The sequence below is a fragment of the Mandrillus leucophaeus genome, unplaced genomic scaffold (assembly GCF_000951045.1).
Source record: "Mandrillus leucophaeus isolate KB7577 unplaced genomic scaffold, Mleu.le_1.0 Scaffold821, whole genome shotgun sequence".
Classification (NCBI taxonomy): Eukaryota; Metazoa; Chordata; class Mammalia; order Primates; family Cercopithecidae; genus Mandrillus; species Mandrillus leucophaeus.
In genome coordinates, this window is record NW_012108931.1 from 786,398 (window position 1) to 800,710 (window position 14,313).

Here is a 14,313-nt window from a genome sequence, read left to right on the forward strand (position 1 = left end):
TAAATATCTTATAAGAGGCCAATTAAAGTAGTATGTCTGAATTTTAGAGATGAACCTTCACCAACTTAAGTATCTTTTTGAAATAATTCATCTAATAATGTTGTCTCTCTAAAATCACTTAACAAAACGTGACCAATTTTTTCGTGTAACATACAAATATTACTATCATCCTAAGTAGACCAGAAGACTTGTAGTTCTGGTGGAACAAGTAACCATACACTATGCATGTTTCTATAGAAAAGTGTGATTAAAAGATCTGATAAAGAAGATACTTAGGAGTAATTACATGGATTTTTCAGTAGTACTCAAATCTCTGTTTTGTGCTCCAGAAATAAGAAACTATATATCCAGACCATCTAAATAATAAAAAAGCAAGAAAAATAAAGAAACAACAAAAATCACACAAAGTTAGAAATGTTCAACAGAGAAAAATCAATCATAAAATAGAGCTATGAACTCTTTACCAGTTCTGAAAAATGTTCAAGCTGAATTGTAAAATAAATGTTCAAATATTTTAATATCCTCCCCAACAGATTTCAGTATTTCCCTGAACCAATTTTATGAACACGTAATTTATATTTCTGTGTCAAACACCTGCATGTTATAAATATATTAGCACAAAAACCTATTTTGAGGATTTTATTAAATCAGAAGTATGTACTAGTGCGCTTCCATTTAGTTGAAGAAGTTAATACAAGAGTTGCTGGCTAGTTATGGTACAAAACTGAGCCAGGAAAAACATTCATTTATTTATATACTGTAGCACCTGAAAATGTTTCATTTACACTGTGCCCAGAACCACAAAATTTATCAAATAAATTTCCAGATTCTCCCATCCAAGTAAAGACTACATTTCCAAAGACACTGTAAAAGTTGGGTTAATTTTTAAAATAAAAAAATTAGCAGTACTTAATTGTATCTAAAAACAAAAGAAGAAATTATACTTTGTAAATGATGAAAATAATAATAATGTATAGAAGATTTTATAAAATAAAATATCTTACACAAAAATTGAGGAAATAATAACCCAAAGAAAATTTTATGCAAAAAAAAAAATCAAGACTGTATATGATAAAGCTAAAAGCCAGAGGACCCAAGCACAAAACAAGCTTATATTATTGTAACAAACATGTAAGAAGACCTGAAATTTTTTATTTTAAAATTACTATTTATTTATAGTACTTAAAATCAGCCTGTTCATTTAATATGAAAAAAAAAATTATGTTATCAGATCATGGAGGATGGGAGGTAGGACTAGATTGCAACTTTGACTCAACAGACAGAGCACGTGGAGGCTTGCATCCTGATTTTTTTTCTCCAGAATGACTACAGGAATAAATTAGGAAACCTGAAAGGACCCACAGAGCCTCTGAAGGAAGCGGGTTGCTCCTGCAGGACCTGGGAGACACCCCCAATACTGTGAGTGCCCAAATTTTTGGAAATGGGAAAGGGAGATCATCTGCCCCCAAACACACACCCCCACTGGGGAAACTGAAGGTCTAGATTATGGGAGAAGATTCTGACCTTATCTGGAGCTGACTCTATTCAGAGCTGAGCAAAATATAGGGGTAGACGAAGCAGTGGGAAAAGCTCTGTGAGCTCACTGGACCTCCTAGCAAACCATTTCTGCCTGGCCTCACAGGGGTCCTTTGGCAGGGCAGCTAGAGGCACTGGGAAAAGGCCACAGAGAGAAGGAATCTCCAGCTGAACTTTTTAACAATTTGAACTGATTGAGAAGTCTCTTGGCCAGAACTCAGGGGAGGACCTGAGTCTGGTGTGCAGACTCCACAGCAAGGGAAGAAGGAAAGCCATACTTGCTTTTGCAGCTGGGAGGTAGATAGCCTGGGGCAAGCTCTCAGCCCTGCTCCTCCACTGCCCAGAAATAGACTTGGCGCTCTTGGGGAGAGGGGCATAGTGGGAGTGAGACCTGCCCTTCAGATTGTGTGAGAGCTGGTGAGGCCTGTGACTGCCAGCTTTCCTCCACTTCCCTGACAACCTGCATGACACAGTAGAGGCAGCCATAATCCTCCTAGGAACATAACTCCATTGGCCTGGGAACCTCCTCCCATCCCCCTAGGCAGCAACACCAAGACCCGCCCAAGGACAGTCTGAGCTCAGACATGCCTCGCCCTTCCCCCACCCAATCCATCAACTGCCCATGGGCTGAGGAGTGCTGGCGCGTGGCACGGGACTGGCCAGAGGGCGCGGGGCGCAGGACTGACCGGCAACCCCGCCCGCAGCCCTGGCGTGGGATCCACTAGGTGAAGCCAGATGGAATCCTGAGTCGGGTGGGGACTTGGAGAACTTTTATGTCTAGCTGGAGGATTGTATATGCACCAATCAGCACTCTGTATCTAGCTAATCTGGCAGGAACTTGGAGAAGTATTGTTAAATGACTTTAATATTAATAATTAATTTTAAGCATGCATAATCATATATTTAAAATAATTATCCATAATTCATAATGGTATCCTATTAATAGTATCATTGATAATTATTAAAATTGATCGTTGATGTTTAATAATTAATCATATTATTACTCCTAATACCACAGGGGGTATACACCTACCTGTGATGTTGTTCCTAATATCCAGGGACAGAGAGCATAATTTTAGTTTTAATAACGCAGTAGATGTACACTCACCCTGTGACACTGATCCTAATATCCAGGGGGGTAGAGTATGACATGACTCCCAACATAGCAATGAATAGACAGCCATCCGGGGTTATTGCTCCTAATATTCACAAAGAAGCATATAATATTACTCCCAATATCGCAGGGAGGGTACAGCTCTTCTGTGATATTGTTCCTAGTATCCGGAGGGGGAGAGGATGATAATAATTTCAGTATACAGCTGTGTTTGCCCGCCCTGTGATATTGTTATTAATATCCTGGAAGGGAGAGGATGATATTACTCCCCGTAGAGCAGGAGGCTTACACTCAGCCTGGGATATTGTTCCCAATATCCATGGAAGGGAGAGGCTGATATTACTCCCAATATGGCAGCGGGTGTACATCACTCTGTGATATTCTTCTTTATATTCCAAGGCCTAGAGGCTGATGTTACTCCCAGTATCACCGACACTGTCCACCCCCGTGTGATACTCTTCCTGATATCGGGAAGGGGAGAAGATGGTATTGATCCCCATATCGCAGGAGGTCAACAGCCACTCTGTGATATCTTTCCTAATATGCAGGGAGAGAGAGGATAATATTATTCCCAATATTGCAGAAGATGTACACGCTCCTCCGTGATATTGTCCTTAATATTCCAAGGCACAGAAGATGGTGTTACTCCCAATATCGCAGAAAGTGTACACCCCCCAGTGATGTTGTTCCCATGATCCAGGAGGGAAGAGGATGATATTACTTTCAATATTGCAGGGGGTGTACATGCCCCCGGTGATACTGCTCCTAATTTCCACCTGGGAGAGAATGATATCACTCCCAATATCACAGGGGTTATAAACACTCCTTTGATATTGTTCCTAATATCCAGGTGGGGAGAGGATGATATTCCTCCCTATATTGCAGAGGGTGTACACCCATCTTTGATACTGTTCGTAATGTCTCCAGAGGGAGATGATATTACTCACAAAATCGTAAACACACTGTGTGTCCACCGTGGATTCTAATATCCAGAGAGGGATATTACTCCCCAAGTCGCGGGGTGTGTCCACCCCGCCTGTCACATTGTTTCTCATACCCAGGGAGGAGAGGATGATATGGCTACCAATATCGAAGAAGTGTACAAGCCCCCTGTGATATGGTTCCTAATATCCACGTTGGGAGAGGATGATATTACTCTCAATATCACAGGGGTTGTCTATCCTGCCTGTGATATTGTTCCTACTATCCAGAATAAGAGAGAAAGATAGTACTCCCAATAGTGCAAGGGGCGTACCCCTTCGCCATGTGATATTGTTCTCAAGAGCTAAAGGAAGAGAAGATAATATTATTCTTTGTACTGCAGGGGATGTATGCCCACTTGTGATATTGTTCCTAATATCCAGGGATGGAGAGCATGATATTACCCCCAATATCGCCGTGGGTGTACACCCACTTTGTGATACTGCTCCTAATATCCAGGGGGTAGAATATGACATTATTCCCAATAGAAGAGCGGGTGTACATGCACCCAGGGATATTGCTCTTAATATTCAGGGAAGGTGAAAATGATATTAAGCCCAATATCGCAGAGAGTGAACAACCCTTCTGTGATACTGTTCCTAATATCCGGAGGGGGAGAGGATGATATTACTTTCAAAATCGCAGGCTGTGTACACCCACCCTGTGATATTGTTCCTAAAATCCAGGAAGGGAGAGGACGGTATGACTTTCCATAGAGCAGGAGCTGTACACCCACGCTGGGATTTTGTTCCTAATATCAAGTGGGGGAGAGGGTAATATTACTCCCAATATGGCAGGAGGTGTATATCCCCCCTGAGATATTGTTCTTGCCATTCAAAACAGGAGAGGATGACATGACTCCAGATATAGAAGAAAGTGCAAACCCCCGTGTGATATTGTTTCTAATATCCAGAAAGGAAGAAGAGGATATTAATCCCCATATCGCAGGAGGGGTACACTCACTCTGATATTTTTCCAAATATGCAGGGGAGCAAGAGGATAATCACATTCCCAATATCGCAGCAAGGGTTGTACATGCCAGTGTGATATGGTCCTTCATAATGTTCCAAGGCGGAGGGGATGATATTACTACATAAATGGCAGAAAGTGTACACCCCCCAGGGATATTGTTCCCATGATCCTGGCGGGAAGGCAATGATATTACTTTAAATATCACAGAAGGTGTACATGCCCCCAGTGATATTGTTTCTAATTTCCACGTGGGAGAGGAGGATATGACACCCAATATCGCAGGGAGTAGAAACACTCCTGGGATACTGTTCTTAATATTCAGGGAGGAAGAGGATGATATTACTCCCAATACAGACGGGTGTACACCCGTCTGTGAAAGAGTTCATAATTTCTAGAGGGGGAGATGATATTACTCACAATATCGGTAACAGGCTGTGAGTCCACCATGGATCGTAATACCCAGAGGGGGAGAGGGGATGGCTATTACTCCCCATACCGCGGGAGGTGCCTCATCTCCCTGCGATGTGGATCGTAATAGCCGGGGGAGACGGGGGGAGAGGGGCTGGCTATTACTCCCCATATCGCAGGGTTGCGGCACCCCCCGGGATATGGATCGTAATAGCCACCCTCACAATATCACAGTTGGGTGTATACCCCCTGTAGTACAAAGAATAATATTATCTTCTCTTCCTTTAGCTCTTGAGAACAATATCACATGGCGAGGGGGTACACCCCCTGCACTATTGGGAGTAATATCATTTTCTCTTTTTCTGGATCGTAGGAACAATATCACAGGCGGGATGGACAACCCCTGTGATATTGAGAGTAATATCATCCTCTCCCAGCGTGAATATTAGGAACCATATCACAGGGGGCTTGTACACTTCTTCGATATTGGTAGCGATATCATCCTCTCCTCCCTGGGTATGAGAAACAATGTGACAGGCGGGGTGGACATCCCCCGCGACCTGGGGAGTAATATCCCTCTCTGGATATTAGGATCCACGGTGGACACACAGTGTGTTTACGATTTTGTGAGTAATATCATCTCCCCCTCTAGACATTACGAACAGTAACAAAGACAGGTGTACACCCTCTGCAATATAGGGAGGAATATCATCCTCTCTCCGCCTGAATATTAGGAACAACATCAAAGGAGTGTTTATAACCCCTGTGGTATTGCGTGTACACCCCCTGTGATATTGAGAGTAATATCATCCTCTTCCCTCCTGGATCATGGGAACAACATCACTGGGGGGTGTACACTTTCTGCGATATTGGGACAAACACCATCTTCTGTGCCTTGGAATATTAAGGACAATATCACGGAGGGGCGTGTACATCTTCTACAATATTGGGAATAATATTATCCTCTCTCCCCCTGCATATTAGGAAAGATATCACAGAGTGGCTGTTCACCTCCTGCAATATGGGGATTAATACCATCTTCTCCCCTTCCAGATATCAGGAAGAGTATCACACGGGGGTGCACAGGGTCTGCAATACTGGGAGTAATATCAATCTCTCAGCCTTGGAATATTAAGAAGAATATCACAAGGTGGATGTACACCCCCTGCCATATTGGGAGTAATATCAGCCTCTCCCCTCCGTGGATATTAGGAACAATATCCCAGGCTGGGTGTACGCCTCATGCTCTACGGGGAGTAATATCATCCTCTCCCTTCCAGGCTATTAATAGCAACATCACAGGGCGGGTGAACACAGCCTGCGATACTGGAATTATTATCATCCTCTCCCCCTCCGAATACTAGGAACAATATTACAGAAGAGCTGCACTCTCCCTGCGATATTGGGAGTAATATCATATTCTTCTTCCGTGAATATTAGGAGCAATATCACCGGGTGGCTGTCTATTCATTGCTATGTTGGGAGTTATGTCATACTCTACCCCCCTGGATATTAGGATCAGTGTCACATGGTGAGTGTACACCTACTGCAATATTAAAACTAAAATCCTGCTCTCCGTCCCTGGATATTAGGAACGACATCACAGGTAGGCGTACACCCCCTGTGGCATTAGGAGTAATAATATGATTAATTATTAAACATCAATGATCAATTTTAATAATTATCAATGATACCATTAATAGGATACCATTATTAATTATGAATAAATATTTTAAATATATGATTATGCATGCTTAAAATTAATTATCAACATTAAAGTCATTTAACAATATCATTAGTTCTTAATATTATTATTTTATTACCAACATCACAGTATTGATTTAAGTAACATTAATTGCTGATATCATTATTTTATTATTAACAATGATATTACTATTTATTATTAATACTAATCATTAACATTTTTAACCAGTATTAATTTTTACCATCTTTATTGTGATTATTAATATCAATGATTACCATTAATTTTTATTATATTTATTAATATTAATAATTAATAGACTTGTTCCTGATATCCGGCAGGGAGACAATGATATTACTCCCAATATGGAAGAAAGTGTACACCCCTCTATGATATTATTCCTAGTAGCCAGGGGGTAGAGGATGACATTACTGAAACTATCGCAGTGGGTTATCCCTTTGGTCATCTTGTTCCTTATATCCTGGGTGGGAGAAGATGATATGACTCCCAATATCGCAGGGGTCGTAGACCTCCCCCATGATATTGTCCCTAACATCCAAAGGTGGAGAGGATGATATTTCTTCCGATTTCGCAGGGGATGTACACCACCCCTGTAATATGGTTCCTAATATCCAGGGAGTGAGAGGATGATATTAGTTTCAATATTACAGGAGGTCTACACTCCCTAGTGATATTGTTCCTAATATCCAGGGATGGAGAGGACGATATCACTCCCAATAGAGTAGGAGATGTACACCCCTTCTGTGACATTGTTCCTAATAGCCAGCGGGGGAGAGGAAGATATTACCCCCAATATGTCACGGGGTGGACACCCCCTTGTGATATTGTTCCCTATATTCTGGGAGGGAGATGATGATACTAGTGGCAATATCACAGGGGGTTGACACACCCACTGTGATATTGTTCCGAATATCCAGAGGGAGAGAAAATTATATGACTCCCAACATCACAGGGGGTGTACATCCTCCTGTGATATTGTTTCTTATATTCAGGGGGAGAGGATGATATTACTCCCAATATTGCAGGGGTTGTGCACACCTCCTGCGATATTGTTCCTAATATCCCGAAGGGGAGAGCATAATATTACTCTCCATATCGCAGGGGGTGTGCACTTCCTTTGTAATATTGTTCTTAATATCCATGATGGGAGAGGATGATATGACTCACAATATCGCAAGAAGTGTACCGCCGCCTGTGATACAGTTCCTAGCATCTAGGTGGGGAGAAGATATTACTGCCTATATCGCATGAGTTGTAAAACCCCTTCGATATTTTGCCTGCAACCATGAGGAGAGAGGATGACATTACTCCCAACATCGAAGAAGGTGTACACCCCTCTGTGACACTATGCCCAATATCCACTTTCAGAGATGATGATATTACACCCAATATCGCAGGGGATATACACCCACCCTAGGATATTGTTCCTTATATCAAGAAGGGGAGAAGATGCTCTTGCTCCCAATAACGCAGGGGCTGTGGCTGTACAACCCTCCTGTGATATTGTTATTAATGTCCTAGGGAAAAGAGGATGATACTACACCCAATATCACAGAGGGTGTACACCCACCCAGTGATATTGTTCTTAATGTATTCCACCTCCGACCAGCAGGGATATCATTCCTAATATCCAGGGGAAGAGAGGATAACATTATGCCTAATATCGCAGGGGAGTGTACACACCCTCTGTGGTGTGGTGTTGTTCCGAGTATCCAAAGGTAGAGACGATGATATTACTGGCCATATCACAGGGGGTGTACATCTTTCTGTGATATTGTTTTTGACATTCAGTTGGGGAGAGGATAACATTAATCCCAATATCACAGAAGGTGTACAGACCCCTGTGATGTAGTTCCTAACGTACAGGGAAAAGAGAAGAGTATTGCTCTCAATATCGCAGGGGGTGTAACCACCCTGCCCCCTGTATATTGTTCCTAATATGCAGCGGGATGGAGGCTGATAGTACTCCCAATATCCCAGAAGGTGCACACACACCTGTGATGTAGTTCCTAATATCCAGCGGGAAAGAGGCTGATTTTACTTTTGATATCGCACTGGGTGTACACCGCTCCCAAACCCGGGGTATCATTCCTAATATCCAGGCAGGAAGAAGATGACATGGCTGATGATATCGAAGGGGGTGTACACCTCTTCGGTGACATGGTTCCTGATATCCAGGGGGTGAGTGGATGATATTACTCCCAATAAAGTATTAACCGTACAGCCACCCTGGGATTTTGTCCTTAATATCACAGGGGAGAGGTGATATTACTACCAATATTGCAAGGGGTGTACACCCCTCATGTGATATTGTTTCTGATATCCAGGAAAGGAGAAGATGGCCTTACTACCAATATTGAAGGGATGGACAGCCCCCATGGGATATTTTTCTAAAGATACAGAATGAAAGAGGATGAGATTTCATCCAATATAACAAGGGGTGTACACCCCGCCTGTGACATGAATCGTAAAACCTAGAAGAAGAGAGAATGACATTGCTTCCAAAAATACACGGGGTGTACACCCACCCTGTGATATTGTTCCTGTCCACTAAAGGAAGAGATGATGACACTAGTCTCACTACCGGAGAAGGTACACACCCCCCTGTGATATTGTTTCTCCTAACTTGTGGGGGAGAGCATGATATTACTTCCAGTATGACAGTGGCTTGACACCCAGTCTGTGATACTGCTCCTAATTTCCAGTAGGTAAAGTATGATGTTCCTGCCAAGAGAGTAGTGGGTGTACAACTGCCCTGTGATATGTCTCCGAATATTCAGGGAAACACAGGACGACATTACTCCAAATCTCCCCAAAAGTGTACACCCATTGTGTGATATGGTTCCTAATATCCGGAGGTGCAGAGGATGGTATTCGTTCTCTTATCGCAGGCTGTGTACACACCACCTGTGAAATTGTTCCTAATATCCTGAACAAAAGAGACTGCTAATAATGGATACACATTGCAGGGGGGAGTAATTGGCTATTATGATCCACATCGCAGGGGGGTGAGGCACCTCCCACGATATGGGGAGTAATAGCAACCCCCTCTCCCCCTGCCCCCCGGCTATTAGCTCCACATTGCACGGCAGTTCAGGACACCAGCCCTGCCCCAACCTTGACCCAGACAGTGGGTGTCATGGGGCCACCTCAGGGTGGGTGGCAGGTCAGCTCTAAGGTATCCCTGCTGCCAAAGACCAACTGTTCCTGCCAGTCTGAATCTGGTCACAGGGTCTCTCTTGGTGAGACAGATGAGCATGAGGCAGACACCCTGAAATCTAGCACGACAGAGCTCAACGCCCCCATGAGAGGCACCATAGCACGCAGACTTTGCAGACATACTAGCGAAGGCCACAGCAGGCCCTGAGTGAGGAAGAAGCTGACCAAGATCCTGGGGTTCTGCCATGCAGCCCTTAAACCAGGGACTGGAAACTGTTTCCCTAAAGAACCAGGAGTCAGTATTTTCAGCTTTGCCAACTGATCTTTGCCTCAAGGATGCAACTCTGCCATGGCTGCACGACAGCAGCCTTCTGCAGGTGACCTGTGAAGAGATGGGCATGACTGCACCCCCATAAAACTTTGCTTATGGACATAGAAACTTCTCAGTGTCATGAAGTGTTATTTTTTTATTTGTTCAACCATTTGGAAATGCAAAATCCATTCTTAATTCACGAGCCACAAGAGCAGGCAGGGACAGGCTGCCCCTTGCCGACCTCTGGAATGAGCTTAGAGAAGGAAATGACGGCTGGGCCAGTGAAACCTCCTCACTACAGATTCGCTGCAGGAGGGGTCCTTCTTAGCAACCACTTCTCATCCATCTTGGCTCCAAGTGCAGTTCAAGTGGAGAAAGAGAGAACAGAACTGGCCTCAGCAACAAGAAGGAAGGAGATGCAGGGTCAAGCAGCCGTGTGGATCGATCACACTCAACATTCACACCAAGCAGAGCACAGGCAGGACCAGTTGTGGGGGCCAAAGTGGAGGCTCTCTGGGAGGAGGGACCTCTGGGTGGGCAAGATTCTCTACCTAAACCTCATATAGAAGCTCTACACAGCAGTAGTTACAGAAAACACACACTAAGAAAAAGGCCAAAATAAAAATAGGACACCAAGTTTGGCCAACCGGGTCTCACAAGCCAGTAGGTAAGAAAGCACAGGAGGGCCCACCAGAGGAGCTGGGGGTGGGTTCCTGCCTGCAGGGGGCCTGGGACACCCCATTGCCACAGATGAGGACCCAAGCTTTGGGGAGGAAGCTGCCTGAGTCACCCAGTGAGCTGTTCAGAGCTGGAGCCACAGAGCAGGTGAGGAGCTCTGGCCACGTCCCCATGAGGGCTGAGAAGCTGGGGTGGGTACAGACCCCCAGGGGCAGATGCAAACAGTGGACCGCGAGCCCTCCTCCTGCCCAGAGGATGCTCAGCTCCCAAGGGACCGCCAAGGCCTGGAACCCAGGGACACACCACCTGACCATCATGCCCAGGCCTCCTGGACCAGGCAGTGTCCAGTACAGGCAGGCAGTCTGGGCTTGGGGCCAGGACAGGGGTGGATGGTCCTGCTAGGCAGGCCTCCTTCTCCCTACCAGCTGGGCTGGTTGCACTGTAGTTTTGGTTCTGGCAACATATTGCTGCCCACTTTGGCCACACCAGTCCCTGGCTCCCTGGCTAGGCCCAGTGCTGTCCAATCCACCTACACAGGCCCCAGACACCCAGTGCCCACCAGGCTCCTGTCAGCCAGGAGGACCCATGCTCATCTCCTGAAGTATCCATGGGAGCCTGCATCCCACAGGGACACACAGCTCAGGGCCAGCCTCCATGGGGCCTCTTGGTTGTGGTGGCAGGGGCGGGGGGCAGTTGACCTCCAGCCCTCCCATCCTGGCCACTGTGCTTTGTGGGGATCATTCAGTCCTGGGAGCTTCCTGGGGACCCCAGAAGGAAGAGAACAGGGTGGTCATGGCAGCCTCAGCTCCAGGCTCTGGACCCAAGTGCAACAGTCCTTTGGCTCTGGTTTGATCCGGGTGGTAACAACAGGTCATGTCATTCACACAAGGATTGGCTTTGATATAATGCATCAAGGGACTGTGGAGGACACAGATCAGCCTCCAGGTCAGTTACACCTGGTGGCTTAGCCAGTGCAGGCTGGGGAATGGAAAAGCTGACTCCTGACCTCCCCACCTACCCTGCCCTCCAGATGCCAGTAACGGCCAGAGATCCCTGACTTCAGGCAGAGGCAGGCAGCACAGTTGCTGCCTCCTTTGATCCCATCCCAGGGCCCACAGGGCCTGGAGAAACCTGGCAGAGGCTGAGTTGGGAGAATCAGGCAGGGGGATGCCAAGTGAAGAATGTGAGGGACTGAGTATGAGGGGCACTAAGGGCACAGGGTCTGCTTCCCCTGGGGAGGTGGCAGTGGGACATGTAGTAGCCAAGCCTTCACAGGCCTGCTGCCAGGCACATGTGCCAGGCACATGTGGTGCCAGGCACATGTGGTGCCCATACCCACCCCAACGGCTGCAGGAAAGTTCTTCATCAACAAAAGAGGAGGACGCACCCACACCCACATAGGCATTTGTGCCCACACACATCAGAGAAGAAAATTCCTGCTGTGCCCAAGGTGTGGGGAAAGGGGCAATGTCCCCTTCCTCCCCATGGGGGTCCAAAATTACCTGCTCCTGCCAGCACCCCCACCCCCAACTCCACAAGCTGCTGACCTCCACCACACTGCCATGCCACGTGCCAACACCCACCCCCAACTCCACAAGCTGCTGACCTCCACCACAGTGCCATGCCACGTGCCAAGAACAGCTCAGCGGTACATCCCAAACGGTGCTATCCTGCAGCAGCTGTGCTGGGCAAGGGACACGTTTCCTAGTCACAGAGGTTTTCTTTCTTTCCCACTCACTGGCCCTGTGCCTCGGTTTCCCCCACTGTGGCAGAGTGTAAAAATCCCATCTTGAAGGCTAGGAACCCAGAAAGGTCACCACACCTGGTTAAATGGGGGGTGAATCTCCGTGCCTTGGACCTCTTGCTCCAGGACTGATGTCCACTGGGACATGACCAGGCCAGCATCCTGGGGAGGGCTGCATTCCCTGCCTGGGGAACCTTGCTCCCAGTTAGGGATCACTGGAATTGAGGTCCCTAATGGATTGGGGGAGGCAGAGGGGTAGAATGGAGGTAGCCCCATCATACGGGCCTGTGTAGACCCCAGAAAACAAGCACTGAGTTCAGACTCTTGTCTGAAGCTGGCCACATGAAAGTATTTGGGCTTTGGAGTGTGATGAGGGCCTGGGGTCAGGGAACAAAGTGTTCTGGTTTGGACACGTAGGAGGTTCTCTGCAGCTCTCTCAGGTACAGGGTATGTTGCTAAGTATATGCTTTTAAAAACCCTAGGAGGAGAGGGCACCCAGAAGGGGCCCTGAAGCCAAGGGCAAGGTCCAGGCTTTCCACCTCCCCAGCTGAAGACATGCTGGGGGACAATTCTCCAGAGTTTCGTAACAAAGAAGAGAAAAAAATAAATCAAAAAGACCTGGAGGATAGGCAAGCTAATGAGGGCTAACTGGGATCACCCTGCCTAATCCTCAAAACAAACCTTCCCTATCTTTCCTCTGGGCCAGGTGAGGAAACAGGTCACAGTAGGACATTCAGACCCTGGGCAGGCAGCTGGCAGCCTGGAGCCCAGGAGGTCCAAACAGGCTGCCCCAACCCCAGCCCTCAGCCAGGAGCAGCTCCGCCCATAGTGGTAAATCAGGTCGACTGGGCTGCCTGCCCTTCCCCAATCCCCCTCGCTCACCAGGCAACAGCCTCCCTGCTCGTGGCTGCCAGACTGCGGATGGCAGTGCACGCCCCCTTCATTCTGGCTTCTCAGCTACCCACCAGGCCATCCCTCTCTGCCAGGCCACCTGGAGCCTAGCAGTGTGCATGCAGGGTGGACAGCACCTGGAATACTTGGGCGGGCTTGGCTGGGGAATGCGGTTCCTGTGCAGGGTGGAGTTAGCGCCCCATCCCATTCTCTGGCCCCATGACCCCTCTGAGAAGACCCTCCACATACTGCTAGGCCTTGACCACCAGTAGCCCCACATCCAGGAGGCATCGACGTGCTCACCTCTGATTGGCAGTGGACATGCAACCCTGGGGCAGACCCCTTAGAATCCCAGGTATGAGAGAGCTAGGTGAGGGCAAGGGTGGCATCAGAGAGAAGGGGGCCTGCCCCTCCACACCTGTGGGTATTTCTCGAAAGGTGGAGATGAGAGACTGAGAAAAGAAATAAGACACAGAGACAAAGAATAGAGGAAGAAAAGTGGGCCCAGGGGACCTGCACTTAGCATACGGAGGACTGCACTGGCACTGGTCTCTGGAGTTCCCTCACTATTTATTGATCACTATCTCTACTATCTCAGCAAGGGAGATGTGGCAGGACTACAGGATAGTGGTGAGGAGAGGGTCAGCAGGAAAACATGTGAGCAAAGGACTCTGTGTCATAAATAAATTTCAGGAAAGGTGCTGTGCCTCTATGTGCACGTCGGCCAGATTTATGTTTGACTTTACACAAACATCTCCATGCAGTAAAGAGCAGTATTGCCGCCAGCATGTCTC

The 14,313-nt window shown here is 46.9% G+C and overlaps 1 pseudogene; it reads right to left on the reverse strand.

Annotated features, from left to right (window-relative positions):
* LOC105530440 overlaps window positions 1-10,140 on the reverse strand; it is a 157,387-nt pseudogene extending 147,247 nt beyond the window's left edge.
* Window positions 10,141-14,313: the final 4,173 nt, after the last annotated feature.